We start from the raw sequence: 16407 nt of genomic DNA on the forward strand, positions 1-16407 counted from the left end.
CATTCCCCTCTATCCCAGGTATCTCCCTTTACTCTCTGTCCCCGTTCTACATTGCCTTCTATACCGGGTATCTCCCTTTACTCTCTGTCCCCGTTCTATATTCCCCTCTATCCTGGTTATCTCCCTTTACTCTCTGTCCCCGTTCTATATTCCCCTCTATCCATGGTATCTCCCTTTACACTCTCTCCCCGTTCTTTATTCCCCTCTATCCCGGGTATCTCCCTTTACTCTCTGTCCCCGTTCTTTCTTCCCCTCTATCCCGGGTATCTCCCTTTACTCTCTGTCCACGTTCTATATTCCCCTCTATCCCGGGTATCTCCCTTTACTCTCTGTCCCCTTTCTATATTCCTCTCTATCCCGGGTATCTCCCTTTACTCTCTGACCCCGTTCTATATTCCCCTCTATCCTGGTTATCTCCCTTTACTCTCTGTCCCCGTTCTATATTCCCCTCTATCCATGGTATCTCCCTTTACACTCTCTCCCCGTTCTTTATTCCCCTCTATCCCGGGTATCTCCCTTTACTCTCTGTCCCCGTTCTTTCTTCCCCTCTATCCCGGGTATCTCCCTTTACTCTCTGTCCACGTTCTATATTCCCCTCTATCCCGGGTATCTCCCTTTACTCTCTGTCCCCTTTCTATATTCCTCTCTATCCCGGGTATCTCCCTTTACTCTCTGACCCCGTTCTATATTCCCCTCTATCCTGGGTATCTCCCTTGACTCTCTGTCCCCGTTCTATATTCCTCTCTATCCCGGGTATCTCCCTTTACTCTCTGTCCCGTTCTATATTCCCCTCTATCCTGGGTATCTCCCTTTACTCTCTGCCCCCATTCTATATTCCCCTCTATCACGGGTATCTCCCTTTACTCTCTGTCCCCGTTCTATATTCCCCTCTATCCCGGGTATCTCCCTTTTTCTCTGTCCCCGTTCTATATTCCCCTCTATCCCGGGTATCTCCCTTTACTCTCTGTCCCCGTTCTATATCCCCTCTATCCCGGGTATCTCCCTTTACTCTCTGTCCCCGTTCTATATTCCCCTCGATCCCTGGTATCTCCCTTTACTCTCTGTCCCCGTTCTATATTCCCCTCTATCCCGGGTATCTCCGTTTACTCTCTGTCCCCGTTCTATATTCCTCTCTATCCCGGGCATCTCCCTTTACTCTCTGTCCCCGTTCTATATTCCCCTCTATCCCGGGTATCTCCCTTTACTCTCTGTCCCCGTTCTATATTCCCCTCTATCCCGGGAATCTCTCTTTACTCTCTGTCCCCGTTCTGTATTCCCCTCTATCCCGGTCATCTCCCTTTAATCTCTGTCCCCGTTCTATATTCCCCTCTATCCCGGGTATCTCCCTTTATTCTCTGTCCCCGTTCTATATTCCCCTCTATCCCGGGTATCTCCCTTTACTCTCCGTCCCAGTTCTATATTCACCTCTATCCCGGGTATCTCCCTTTACTCTCTGTCCCCGTTCTATATTCCCCTCTATCCCGGGTATCTCCCTTTACTCTCTGACCCCGTTCTATATTCCCCTCTATCCCGGGTATCTCCCTTTACTCTCTGTCCCCGTTCTATATTCCCCTCTATCCCGGGTTTCTCCCTTTACTCTCTGTCCCCGTTCTATATTCCCCTCTATCCCGGGTATCTCCCTTTACTCTCTGTCCCCGTTCTATATTCCCCTCTATCCCGGGTATCTCCCTTTACTCTCTGTCCCCGTTCTATATTCCCATCTATCCCGGGTATCTCCCTTTACTCTCTGTCACCGTTCTATATTCACCTCTAACCCGGGTATCTCCCTTTACTCTCTGTCCCCGTTCTATATTCCCCTCTATCCCGGGTATCTCACTTTACCATCTGTCCCCGTTCTATATTCCCCTCTATCCCGGGTATCTCCCTTTACTCTCTGTCCCCGTTCTATATTCCCATCTATCCCGGGTATCTCCCTTTACTCTCTGTCACCGTTCTATATTCCATTCGATCCCGGGTATCTCCCTTAACTCTCTGCCCCATTCTATATTCCCCTCTGTCACGGGTATCTCCCTTTACTCTCTGACCCCGATCTATATTCCCCTCTATCCTGGGTATCTCCCTTTACTCTCTGTCCCCATTCTATATTCCGCTCTATCCCGGGTATCTCCCTTTAATCTCTGTCACCGTTCTATATTCCCCTCTATCGCGGGTATCTCCCTTTACTCTCTGTCCCCGTTCTATATTCCCCTCTATCCCGGGTATGTCCCTTTAATCTCTGTCCCCGTTCTATATTCCCCTCTATCCCGGGTATCTCCCTTTATTTTCTGTCCCCGTTCTATATTCCCCTCTCTCCCGGGTATCACCCTTTACTCTCTGTCCCCGTTCTATATTCCCCTCTATCCCGGGTATCTCCCTTTACTCTCTGTCCCCGTGCTATATTCCCCTCTATCCCGGGTATCTCCCTTTCCTCTCTGTCCCCGTCCTACATTCCCCTCTATCGCGGGTATCTCCCTTTACTCTCTGTCCCCGTTCTATATTCCCCTTATCCCGGGTATCTCACTTTATTCTCTGTCCCCGTTCTATATTCCCCTCTATCCCGGGCATCTCCCTTTACTCTCTGTCCCCGTTCTATATTCCCCTCTATCCCGGGTATCTCCCTTTATGCTCTGTCCCCGTTCTATATTCCCCTCTATCCCGGGTATCTCCCTTTACTCTCTGTCCCCGTTCTATATTCCCCTCTATCCCGGGTATCTCCCTTTACTCTCTGTCCCCGTTCTATATTTCCCTCTATCCCGGGTATCTCCCTTTACTCTCTGTCCCCATTCTATATTCCCCTCTATCCCGGGTATCTCCCTTTACTCTCTGTCCCCGTTCTATATTCCCCTCTATCCCGGGTATCTCCCCTTTACTCACTGTCCCCGTTCTATATTGCCCTGTATCCCGGGTATCTCCCTTTACTCTCTGTCCCCGTTCTATATTTCCCTCTATCCCGGGTATCTCCCTTTACTCTCTGTCCCCGTTCTATATTCCCCTCTATCCCGGGTATCTCCCTTTACACTCTTTCCCTGTTCTATATTTCCCTCTTTCCCAGGTATCTCCTTTTACTCTCTGCCCCCGTTCTGTATTCCCCTCTATCCCGGGTATATCCCTTTACTCTCTGTCCTCGTTCTATATTCCCCTCTATCCCGGGTATCTCGCTTTACTCTCTGTCCCCGTTCTATATTCCCCTCTATCCCGGGTATCTCCCTTTACTCTCTGTCCCCGTTCTATATTCCACTCTATCCCGGGTATCTCCCTTTACTCTCTGTCCCCATTCTATATTCCCCTCTATCCCGTGTATATCCCTTTACTCTCTGTCCCTGTTCTATATTCCCCTCTGTCCCGGGTATCTCCCTTTACTCTCTGTCCCCGTTCTATATTCCCCTCTATCCCGGGTATCTCCCTTTACTCTCTGTCCCCGTTCTATATTCCACTCTATCCCGGGTATCTCCCTTTACTCTCTGACCCCGTTCTATATTCCCCTCTATCCCGGGTATCTCCCTTTACTCTCTATCCCCGTTCTATATTCCCCTCCATCCCAGGTATCTCCCTTTACTCTCTGTCCCCGTTCTATATTCCACTCTATCCAGGGTATCTCCTTTACTCTCTGTCCCCATTCTATATTCCCCTCTATCCCGGGTATCTCCCTTTACTCTCTGTCCCCGTTCTATATTCCCCTCTTTCCAGGGTATCTCCCTTTACTCTCTGTCCCCGTTCTATATTGCCCTCTATCCCGGGTATCTCCCTTTACTCTCTGTCCCCGTTCTATATTCCCCTCTATCCCGGGTATCTCCCTTTACTCTCTGTCCCCGTTCTATGTTCCCCTCTATCCCGGGTATCGCCCTTTACTCTCTGTCCCCGTTCTATATTCCCCTCTATCCCGGGGATCTCCCTTTACTCTCTGTCCCCGTTCCATATTCCCCTCTATCCCGGGTATCTCCCTTTACTCTCTGTCCCCGTTCTGTATTCCCATCTATCCCGGGTATCTCCCTTTACTCTCTGTCCCCGTTCTATATTCCCCTCTATCCCGGGTATCTCCCTTTACTCTCTGTCCCCGTTCTGTATTCCCCTCTATCCCGGGTATCTCCCTTTACTCTCTGTCCCCGTTCTATATTCCCCTCTATCCAAGGTATCTCCTTTACTCTCTGTCCCCATTCTATATTCCCCTCTATCCCGGGTATCTCCCTTTACTCTCTGTTCCCGTTCTATATCCCCCTCTATACCGGATATCTCCCTTTACTCTCTGTACCCGTTCTATATTCCCCTCTGTCCCGGGTATCTCCCTTTACTCTCTGTCCCCGTTCTATATTCCCCTCTATCCCGGGTATCTCCCTTTACTCTCTGTCCCCGTTCTATACTCCCCTCTATCCCGGGTATCTCCCTTTACTCTCTGTCCCCGTTCTATATTCCCCTCTATCCCGGGTATCTCCCTTTACTCTCTGTCCCCATTCTATACTCCCCTCTATCCCGGGTATCTCCCTTTACTCTCTGTCCCCGTTCTATATTCCCTTCTATCCCGGGTATCTCCCTTTATTCTCTGTCCCCGTTCTATATTCCCCTCTATCCTGGGTATCTCCCTTTACTCTCTGTCCCCGTTCTATATTCCCCTCTATCCCGGGTATCTCCCTTTACTCTCGGTCTCCGTTCTATATTCCCTTCTATCCCGAGTATCTCCCTTTATTCTCGGTCTCCGTTCTATATTCCCCTCTATCCCGGGTATCTCCCTTTACTCTCTGTCCCCGTTCTATATTCCCCTCTAGCCCGGGTATCTCCCCTTTACTCTCTGTCCCCGTTCTATATTCCCCTGTATCCTGGGTATCTCCCTTTACGCTCTGTCCCCGTTGTATATTCCCCTCTATCCCGGGTATCTCCCTTTACTCTCTGTCCCCGTTCCATATTCCCCTCTATCCCGGGTATCTCCCTTTACTCTCTGCCCCCGTTCTAAATTCCACTCTATCCCAGTTATCTCCTTTACTCTCTGTCCCCGTTCTATATTCCCCTCCATCCCGGGTATCTCTCTTTACTCTCTGTCCCCGTTCTATATTCCCTCTATCCCGGGTATCTCCCATTACTCTCTGACCCCGTTCTATATTCCCCTCTATCCCGGGTATCTCCCATTACTCTCTGTCCCTGTTCTATATTCCCCTCTATCCCGGGTGTCTCCCTTTACTCTCTGTCCCCGTTCTATATTACCCTCTATCCCGGGTATCTCCCTTTACTCTCTGTCCCGGTTCTATATTCCCATCTACCCCGGGTATCTCCCTTTACTCTCTGTCCCCGTTCTATATTCCCCTGTATTCCGGGTATCTCCCTTTACTTTCTGTCCCCGTTCTATATTCCCCTCTATCCCGGGTATCTCCATTTACTCTCTGCCCCCGTTCTATATTCCTCTCTATCCCGGGTAGCTCCCTTTACTCTCTGTCCCCGTTCTTTATTCCCCTCTATCCCGGGTATCTCCCTTAACTCTCTGTCCCCGTTCTGAAATCCCCTCTATCCCGGGTATCTCCCTTTCCTCTCTGTCCCCGTTCTATATTCCCCTCTATCCCGGGTATCTCTCTTTACTCTCTGTCCCCGTTCTATATTCCCCTCTATCCCGGCTATCTCCCTTTACTCTCTGTCCCCGTTCTATATTCCCCTCTCTCACGGGTATCTCTCTTTACTCTCTGTCCCCGTTCTATATTCCCCTCTATCCCGGGTATCTCCCTTTATTCTCTGTCTCCATTCTATATTACCCTCTCTCCCAGGTATCTCCCTTTACTCTCTGTCCCCGTTCTATATCCCCTCTATCCCGGGTATCTCCCTTTACTCCCTGTCCCCGTTCTATATTCCCCTTTATCCCGGGTATCTCCCTTTACTCTCTGTCCCCGTTCTATATTCCCCTCTATCCTGGGTATCTCCATTTACTCTCTGTCCCCGTTCTATATTCCCCTCTATCCCGGGTATCTCCCTTTACTCTCTGTCCCCTTTGTATATTCCCCTCTATCCCGGGTATCTCCCTTTACTCTCTATCCCCGTTCTATATTCCTCTCTATCCCGGGTATCTCCCTTTACTCTCGCTCTCCATTCTATATTCCCTTCTATCCCGGGTATCTCCCTTTATTCTCTGTCCCCGTTCTATATTCCCCTCTATCCCGGGTATCTCCCTTTACTCTCTGTCCCCGTTCTATATTCCCCTCTATCCCAGATATCTCCCTTTACTCTCTGTCCCCGTTCTATATTCCCCTCTATCCCGGGTATCTCTCTTTACTCTCTGTCCCCGTTCTATATTCCCTCTATCCCGGGTATCTCCCATTACTCTCTATCCCCGTTCTATATTCCACTCTATCCCGAGTATCTCCCTTTACTCTCTGTCCCCGTTCTATATTCCCCTCTATCCCGGGTGTCTCCCTTTACTCTCTGTCCCCGTTCTATATTACCCTCTATCCCGGGTATCTCCCTTTACTCTCTGCCCCGTTCTATATTCCCATCTACCCCGGGTATCTCCCTTTACTCTCTGTCTCCGTTCTATATTCCCCTCTATCCCGGTTATCTCCCTTTACTCTCTGTCCCCGTTCTATATTCCCCTCTATCCCGGGTATCTCCCTTTACTCTCTGTCCCCGTTCTATATTCCCCTATATCCCGGGTATCTCCCTTCACACTCTGTCCCCGTTCTATATTCCCCTCTATCCCGGCTATCTCCCTTTACTCTCTGTCCCCGTTCTATATTCCCCTCTATCCCGGGTATCTCCCTTTCCTCTCTGTCCCCGTTCTGTATTCCCCTCTATCCCGGGTATCTCTCTTTACTCTCTGTCCCCGTTCTATATTCCCCTCTATCCCGGGTATCTCCCTTTACTCCCTGTCCCCGTTCTATATTCCCCTCTTTCCCGGGTATCTCTCTTTACTCTCTGTCCCCGTTCTATATTCCCCTCTATCCCGGGTATCTCCCTTTCCTCTCTGTCCCCGTTCTATATTCCCCTCTATCCCAGGTATCTCCCTTTACTCTCTGTCCCCGTTCTATATTCCCCTCTATCCCGGGTATCTCCCTTTAATCTCTGTCCCCGTTCTATATTCCCCTCTATCCCGGGTATCTCTCTTTACTCTCTGTCCCCGTTCTATATTCCCCTCTATCCCGGGTAACTCCCTTTACTCTCTGTCCCCGTTCTATATTTCCTTCTATCCCCGGTATCTCCCTTTACTCTCTGTCCCCGTTCTATGTTCCCCTCCAACCCGGCTATCTCCCTTACTCTCTGTACCCATTCTATATTCCCCTCTATCCCGGGTATCTCCCTTTACTCTCTGTCACCGTTCTATATTCCCCTCTATCCCTGGTATCTCCCTTTACTCTCTGCCCCCGTTCTATATTCCCCTCTATCACGGGTATCTCCCTTTACTCCCTGTCCCCGTTCTATATTCCCCTCCATCCCGGGTATCTCCCTTTACTCTCTGTCCCCGTTCTATATTCCCCTCTATCCCGGGTATTTCCCTTTACTCTCTGTCACCGTTCTATATTCCCCTCTATCCCTGGTATCTCCCTTTACTCTCTGTCCCCGTTCTACATTCCCCTCTATCCCAGGTATCTCCCTTTACTCTCTGTCCCCGTTCTACATTGCCTTCTATACCGGGTATCTCACTTTACTCTCTGTCCCCGTTCTATATTCCCCTCTATCCCGGGTATCTCCCTTTACTCTCTGTCCCCGTTCTATATTTCCCTCCATCCTGGTTATCTCCCTTTACTCTCTGTCCCCGTTCTATATTCCCCTCTATCCATGGTATCTCCCTTTACACTCTCTCCCCGTTCTTTATTCCCCTCTATCCCGGGTATCTCCCTTTACTCTCTGTCCCCGTTCTTTCTTCCCCTCTATCCCGGGTATCTCCCTTTACTCTCTGTCCACGTTCTATATTCCCCTCTATCCCGGGTATCTCCCTTTACACTCTCTCCCCGTTCTTTATTCCCCTCTATCCCGGGTATCTCCCTTTACTCTCTGTCACCGTTCTATATTCCCCTCTATCCCAGGTATCTCCCTTTACTCTCTGTCCCCGTTCTACATTGCCTTCTATACCGGGTATCTCCCTTTACTCTCTGTCCCCGTTCTATATTCCCCTCTATCCCGGGTATCTCCCTTTCCTCTCTGTCCCAGTTCTATATTCCCCTCTATCCCGGGTATCTCCCTTTACTCTCTGTCCCTGTTCTATATTCCCCTCTATCTCGGGTATCTCCCTTTACTATCTGTCCCCGTTCTATATTCCCCTCTATCCCGGGTATCTCCCTTTACTCTCTGACCTCGTTCTATATTCCCCTCTATCTCGGGCATCTCCCTTTACTCTCTGTCCCTGTTCTATATTCCCCTCTATCCCGGGCATCTCCCTTTATTCTCTGTCCCCGTTCTATATTCCCCTCTATCCCGGGTTTCTCCCTTTACTCTCTGTCCCCGTTCTATATTCCCCTCTATCCCGGGTATCTCCCTTTACTCTCTGTCCCCGTTCTATATTCCCCTCTATCCCGGGTATCTCCCTTTACTCTCTGTCCCCGTTCTATATTCCCCTCTATCCCGGGCATCTCCCTTTACTCTCTGTCACCGTTCTATATTCCCCTCTATCCCGGGCATCTCCCTTTACTCTCTGTCCCCGTTCTATATTCCCCTCTATCCCGGGTATCTCCCTTTATGCTCTGTCCCCGTTCTATATTCCCCTCTATCCCGGGTATCTCCCTTTACTCTCTGTCCCCGTTCTATATTCCCCTCTATCCCGGGTATCTCCCTTTACTCTCTGTCCCCGTTCTATATTTCCCTCTATCCCGGGTATCTCCCTTTACTCTCTGTCCCCATTCTATATTCCCCTCTATCCCGGGTATCTCCCTTTACTCTCTGTCCCCGTTCTATATTCCCCTCTATCCCGGGTATCTCCCCTTTACTCACTGTCCCCGTTCTATATTGCCCTGTATCCCGGGTATCTCCCTTTACTCTCTGTCCCCGTTCTATATTTCCCTCTATCCCGGGTATCTCCCTTTACTCTCTGTCCCCGTTCTATATTCCCCTCTATCCCGGGTATCTCCCTTTACTCTCTTTCCCCGTTCTATATTTCCCTCTATCCCAGGTATCTCCTTTTACTCTCTGTCCCCGTTCTATATTCCCCTCTATCCTCGGTATCTCCCATCACTCTCTGTCTCCGATCTATATTCCCCTCTGTCCCGGGTATTTCCCTTTACTCTCTGTCCCCGTTCTGTATTCCCCTCTATCCCGGGTATCTCCCTTTACTCTCTGACCCCGTTCTATATTCCCCTCTCTCCTGGGTATCTCCCTTTACTCTCTTTCCCCGTTCTATATTCCCCTCTATCCCGGGTATCTCCCTTTACTCTCTGTCACCGTTCTATATTCCCCTCTATCCCTGGTATCTCCCTTTACTCTCTGCCCCCGTTCTGTATTCCCCTCTATCACGGGTATCTCCCTTTACTCCCTGTCCCCGTTCTATATTCCCCTCTATCCCGGGTATCTCCCTTTATTCTCTGTCCCCGTTCTATATTCCCCTCTATCCCGGGTATTTCCCTTTACTCTCTGTCACCGTTCTATATTCCCCTCTATCCCTGGTATCTCCCTTTACTCTCTGTCCCCGTTCTACATTCCCCTCTATCCCAGGTATCTCCCTTTACTCTCTGTCCCCGTTCTACATTGCCTTCTATACCGGGTATCTCCCTTTACTCTCTGTCCCCGTTCTATATTCCCCTCTATCCCGGGTATCTCCCTTTACTCTCTATCCCCGTTCTATATTTCCCTCTATCCTGGTTATCTCCCTTTACTCTCTGTCCCAGTTCTATATTCCCCTCTATCCATGGTATCTCCCTTTACACTCTCTCCCCGTTCTTTATTCCCCTCTATCCCGGGTATCTCCCTTGACTCTCTGTCCCCGTTCTATCTTCCTCTCTATCCCGGGTATCTCCCTTTACTCTCTGTCCCGTTCTATATTCCCCTCTATCCCGGGTATCTCCCTTTACTCTCTGCCCCCATTCTATATTCCCCTCTATCACGGGTATCTCCCTTTACTCTCTGTCCCCGTTCTATATTCCCCTCTATCCCGGGTATCTCCCTTTACTCTCTGTCCCCGTTCTATATTCCCCTCTATCCCGGGTATCTCCCTTTACTCTCTGTCCCCGTTCTATATCCCCTCTATCCCGGGTATCTCCCTTTACTCTCTGTCCCCGTTCTATATTCCCCTCTATCCCTGGTATCTCCCTTTACTCTCTGTCCCCGTTCTATATTCCCCTCTATCCCGGGTATCTCCGTTTACTCTCTGTCCCTGTTCTATATTCCTCTCTATCCCGGGTATCTCCCTTTACTCTCTGTCCCCGTTCTATATTCCCCTCTATCCCGGGTATCTCCCTTTACTCTCTGTCCCCGTTCTATATTCCCCTCTATCCCGGGAATCTCTCTTTACTCTCTGTCCCCGTTCTGTATTCCCCTCTATCCCGGTCATCTCCCTTTAATCTCTGTCCCCGTTCTATATTCCCCTCTATCCCGGGTATCTCCCTTTACTCTCTGTCCCCGTTCTATATTCCCCTCTATCCCGGGTATCTCCCTTTACTCTCCGTCCCAGTTCTATATTCACCTCTATCCCGGGTATCTCCCTTTACTCTCTGTCCCCGTTCTATATTCCCCTCTATCCCGGGTATCTCCCTTTACTCTCTGACCCCGTTCTATATTCCCCTCTATCCCGGGTATCTCCCTTTACTCTCTGTCCCCGTTCTATATTCCCCTCTATCCCGAGTTTCTCCCTTTACTCTCTGTCCCCGTTCTATATTCCCCTCTATCCCGGGTATCTCCCTTTACTCTCTGTCCCCGTTCTATATTCCCCTCTATCCCGGGTATCTCCCTTTACTCTCTGTCCCCGTTCTATATTCCCATCTATCCCGGGTATCTCCCTTTACTCTCTGTCACCGTTCTATATTCACCTCTAACCCGGGTATCTCCCTTTACTCTCTGTCCCCGTTCTATATTCCCCTCTATCCCGGGTATCTCACTTTACCATCTGTCCCCGTTCTATATTCCCCTCTATCCCGGGTATCTCCCTTTACTCTCTGTCCCCGTTCTATATTCCCATCTATCCCGGGTATCTCCCTTTACTCTCTGTCACCGTTCTATATTCCACTCGATCCCGGGTATCTCCCTTAACTCTCTGCCCCCATTCTATATTCCCCTCTATCACGGGTATCTCCCTTTACTCTCTGACCCCGATCTATATTCCCCTCTATCCTGGGTATCTCCCTTTACTCTCTGTCCCCATTCTATATTCCCCTCTATCCCGTGTTTCTCCCTTTAATCTCTGTCACCGTTCTATATTCCCCTCTATCGCGGGTATCTCCCTTTACTCTCTGTCCCCGTTCTATATTCCCCTCTATCCCGGGTATGTCCCTTTAATCTCTGTCCCCGTTCTATATTCCCCTCTATCCCGGGTATCTCCCTTTATTTTCTGTCCCCGTTCTATATTCCCCTCTCTCCCGGGTATCACCCTTTACTCTCTGTCCCCGTTCTATATTCCCCTCTATCCCGGGTATCTCCCTTTACTCTCTGTCCCCGTTCTATATTCCCCTCTATCCCGGGTATCTCCCTTTACTCTCTGTCCCCGTCCTACATTCCCCTCTATCGCGGGTATCTCCCTTTACTCTCTGTCCCCGTTCTATATTCCCCTTATCCCGGGTATCTCACTTTATTCTCTGTCCCCGTTCTATATTCCCCTCTATCCCGGGCATCTCCCTTTACTCTCTGTCCCCGTTCTATTTTCCCCTCTATCCCGGGTATCTCCCTTTATGCTCTGTCCCCGTTCTATATTCCCCTCTATCCCGGGTATCTCCCTTTACTCTCTGTCCCCGTTCTATATTCCCCTCTATCCCGGGTATCTCCCTTTACTCTCTGTCCCCGTTCTATATTTCCCTCTATCCCGGGTATCTCCCTTTACTCTCTGTCCCCATTCTATATTCCCCTCTATCCCGGGTATCTCCCTTTACTCTCTGTCCCCGTTCTATATTCCTCTCTATCCCGGGTATCTCCCCTTTACTCACTGTCCCCGTTCTATATTGCCCTGTATCCCGGGTATCTCCCTTTACTCTCTGTCCCCGTTCTATATTTCCCTCTATCCCGGGTATCTCCCTTTACTCTCTGTCCCCGTTCTATATTCCCCTCTATCCCGGGTATCTCCCTTTACTCTCTTTCCCTGTTCTATATTTCCCTCTATCCCAGGTATCTCCTTTTACTCTCTGCCCCCGTTCTGTATTCCCCTCTATCCCGGGTATATCCCTTTACTCTCTGTCCTCGTTCTATATTCCCCTCTATCCCGGGTATCTCGCTTTACTCTCTGTCCCCGTTCTATATTCCCCTCTATCCCGGGTATCTCCCTTTACTCTCTGTCCCCGTTCTATATTCCACTCTATCCCGGGAATCTCCCTTTACTCTCTGTCCCCGTTCTATATTCCCCTCTATCCCGTGTATATCCCTTTACTCTCTGTCCCTGTTCTATATTCCCCTCTGTCCCGGGTATCTCCCTTTACTCTCTGTCCCCGTTCTATATTCCCCTCTATCCCGGGTATCTCCCTTTACTCTCTGTCCCCGTTCTATATTCCACTCTATCCCGGGTATCTCCCTTTACTCTCTGACCCCGTTCTATATTCCCCTCTATCCCGGGTATCTCCCTTTACTCTCTGACCCCGTTCTATATTCCCCTCTATCCCGGGTATCTCCCTTTACTCTCTGTCCCTGTTCTATATTCCCCTCTATCCCGGGTATCTCCCTTTATTCTCTGTCCCCGTTCTATATTCCCCTCTATCCCGGGTTTCTCCCTTTACTCTCTGTCCCCGTTCTATATTCTCCTCTATCCCGGGTATCTCCCTTTACTCTCTGTCCCCGTGCTATATTCCCCTCTATCCCGGGTATCTCCCTTCACTCTCTGTCCCCGTTCTATATTCCCCTCTATCCCGGGTATCTCCCTTTACTCTCTGTCCCCGTTCTATATTCCCCTCTATCCCGGGCATCTCCCTTTACTCTCTGTCACCGTTCTATATTCCCCTCTATCCCGGGCATCTCCCTTTACTCTCTGTCCCCGTTCTATATTCCCCTCTATCCCGGGTATCTCCCTTTATGCTCTGTCCCCGTTCTATATTCCCCTCTATCCCGGGTATCTCCCTTTAATCTCTGTCCCCGTTCTATATTCCCCTCTATCCCGGGTATCTCCCTTTACTCTCTGTCACTGTTCTATATTTCCCTCTATCCTGGTTATCTCCCTTTACTCTCTGTCCCCGTTCTATATTCCCCTCTATCCAGGGTATCTCCCTTTACACTCTCTCCCCGTTCTTTATTCCCCTCTATCCCGGGTATCTCCCTTTACTCTCTGTCCCCGTTCTATATTCCCCTCTATCCCGGGTATCTCCCTTTACTCTCTGTCCGCGTTCTATATTCCCCTCTATCCCGGGTATCTCCCTTTACTCTCTGACCCGTTCTATATTCCCCTCTATCCCGGGTATCTCCCTTTACTCTCTGACCCCGTTCTATATTCCCCTCTATCCTGGGTATCTCCCTTTTCTCTCTGTCCCCGTTCTATATTCCCCTCTATCCCGGGTATCTCCCTTTACCCTCTGTCCCGTTCTATATTCCCCTCTATCCCGGGTATCTCCCTTTACTCTCTGTCCCCATTCTATATTCCCCTCTTTCCCGGGTATCTCCCTTTACTCTCTGTCCCCGTTCTATATTGCCCTCTATCCCGGGTATCTCCCTTTACTCTCTGTCCCCGTTCTATATTCCCCTCTATCCCGGGTATCTCCCTTTACTCTCTGTCCCCGTTCTATGTTCCCCTCTATCCCGGGTATCGCCCTTTACTCTCTGTCCCCGTTCTATATTCCCCTCTATCCCGGGGTTCTCCCTTTACTCTCTGTCACCGTTCTATATTCCCCTCTATCCCGGTCATCTCCCTTTACTCTCTGTCCCCGTTCTATATTCCCCTCGATCCCGGGTATCTCCCTTTATGCTCTGTCCCCGTTCTATATTCCCCTCTATCCCGGGTATCTCCCTTTAATCTCTGTCCCCGTTCTATATTCCCCTCTATCCCGGGTATCTCCCTTTACTCTCTGTCACTGTTCTATGTTTCCCTCTATCCTGGTTATCTCCCTTTACTCTCTGTCCCCGTTCTATAATCCCCTCTATCCCGGGTATCTCCCTTTACTCTCTGTCCCCATTCTATATTCCCCTCTATCCCGGGTATCTCCCTTTACTCTCTGTCCCCGTTCTATATTCCCCTCTATCCCGGGTATCTCACTTTACTCTCTCTCCCCGTTCTATATTCCCCTCTATCCCGGGTATCTCCCTTTACTCTCTGTCCCCGTTCTATATTCCCCTCTATTCCGGGTATCTCCCTTTAATCTCTGTCCCCGTTCTATATTCCCCTCTATCCCGGTTATCTCCCTTTACTCTCTGTTCCCGTTCTATATTCCCCTCTCTCCCGGGTATCTCCCTTTACTCTCTGTCCCCGTTCTATATTCCCCTCTATCCCGGGTATCTCCCTTTACTCTCTGTCCCCGTTCTATATTCCCCTCTATCCCGGGTATCTCCCCTTTACTCTCTGTCCCCGTTCTATATTCCCCTCCATCCCAGGTATCTCCCTTTACTCTCTGTCCCCGTTCTATATTCCACTCTATCCAGGGTATCTCCTTTACTCTCTGTCCCCATTCTATATTCCCCTCTATCCCGGGTATCTCCCTTTACTCTCTGTCCCCGTTCTATATTCCCCTCTTTCCCGGGTATCTCCCTTACTCTCTGTCCCCGTTCTATATTGCCCTCTATCCCGGGTATCTCCCTTTACTCTCTGTCCCCGTTCTATATTCCCCTCTATCCCGGGTATCTCCCTTTACTCTCTGTCCCCGTTCTATGTTCCCCTCTATCCCGGGTATCGCCCTTTACTCTCTGTCCCCGTTCTATATTCCCCTCTATCCCGGGGATCTCCCTTTACTCTCTGTCCCCGTTCCATATTCCCCTCTATCCCGGATATCTCCCTTTACTCTCTGTCCCCGTTCTGTATTCCCATCTATCCCGGGTATCTCTCTTTACTCTCTGTCCCCGTTCTATATTCCCCTCTATCCCGGGTATCTCCCTTTACTCTCTGTCCCCGTTCTGTATTCCCCTCTATCCCGGGTATCTCCCTTTACTCTCTGTCCCCGTTCTATATTCCCCTCTATCCCGGGTATCTCCCTTTACTCTCTGTCCCCGTTCTATATCCCCCTCTATACCGGATATCTCCCTTTACTCTCTGTACCCGTTCTATATTCCCCTCTGTCCCGGGTATCTCCCATTACTCTCTGTCCCCGTTCTATATTCCCCTCTATCCCGGGTATCTCCCTTTACTCTCTGTCCCCGTTCTATACTCCCCTCTATCCCGGGTATCTCCCTTTACTCTCTGTCCCCGTTCTATATTCCCCTCTATCCCGGGTATCTCCCTTTACTCTCTGTCCCCATTCTATACTCCCCTCTATCCCGGGTATCTCCCTTTACTCTCTGTCCCCGTTCTATATTCCCTTCTATCCCGGGTATCTACCTTTATTCTCTGTCCCCGTTCTATATTCCCCTCTATCCTGGGTATCTCCCTTTACTCTCTGTCCCAGTTCTATATTCCCCTCTATCCCGGGTATCTCCCTTTACTCTCTGTCCCCGTTCTATATTCCCCTCTATCCCGGGTATCTCCCTTTACTCTCTATACCCGTTCTATATTCCCCTCTATCCCGGGTATCTCCCTTTACTCTCGGTCTCCGTTCTATATTCCCTTCTATCCCGAGTATCTCCCTTTATTCTCGGTATCCGTTCTATATTCCCCTCTATCCCGGGTATCTCCCTTTACTATCTGTCCCCGTTCTATATTCCCCTCTAGCCCGGGTATCTCCCCTTTACTCTCTGTCCCCGTTCTATATTCCCCTGTATCCTGGGTATCTCCCTTTACTCTCTGTCCCCGTTGTATATTCCCCTCTATCCCGGGTATCTCCCTTTACTCTCTGTCCCCGTTCCATATTCCCCTCTATCCCGGGTATCTCCCTTTACTCTCTGCCCCCGTTCTAAATTCCACTCTATCCCAGTTATCTCCCTTTACTCTCTGTCCCCGTTCTATATTCCCCTCTATCCCGGGTATCTCTCTTTACTCTCTGTCCCCGTTCTATATTCCCTCTATCCCGGGTATCTCCCATTACTCTCTGACCCCGTTCTATATTCCCCTCTATCCCGGGTATCTCACATTACTCTCTGTCCCTGTTCTATATTCCCCTCTATCCCGGGTGTCTCCCTTTACTCTCTGTCCCCGTTCTATATTACCCTCTATCCCGGGTATCTCCCTTTACTCTCTGTCCCGGTTCTATATTCCCATCTACCCCGGGTATCTCCCTTTACTCTCTGTCCCCGTTCTATATTCCC

The sequence above is a fragment of the Somniosus microcephalus genome, unplaced genomic scaffold (genome assembly GCF_052327205.1).
Source record: "Somniosus microcephalus isolate GS21.2 unplaced genomic scaffold, FLI_Smic_1.0 unresolved_chr3, whole genome shotgun sequence".
Taxonomy (NCBI): domain Eukaryota; kingdom Metazoa; phylum Chordata; class Chondrichthyes; order Squaliformes; family Somniosidae; genus Somniosus; species Somniosus microcephalus.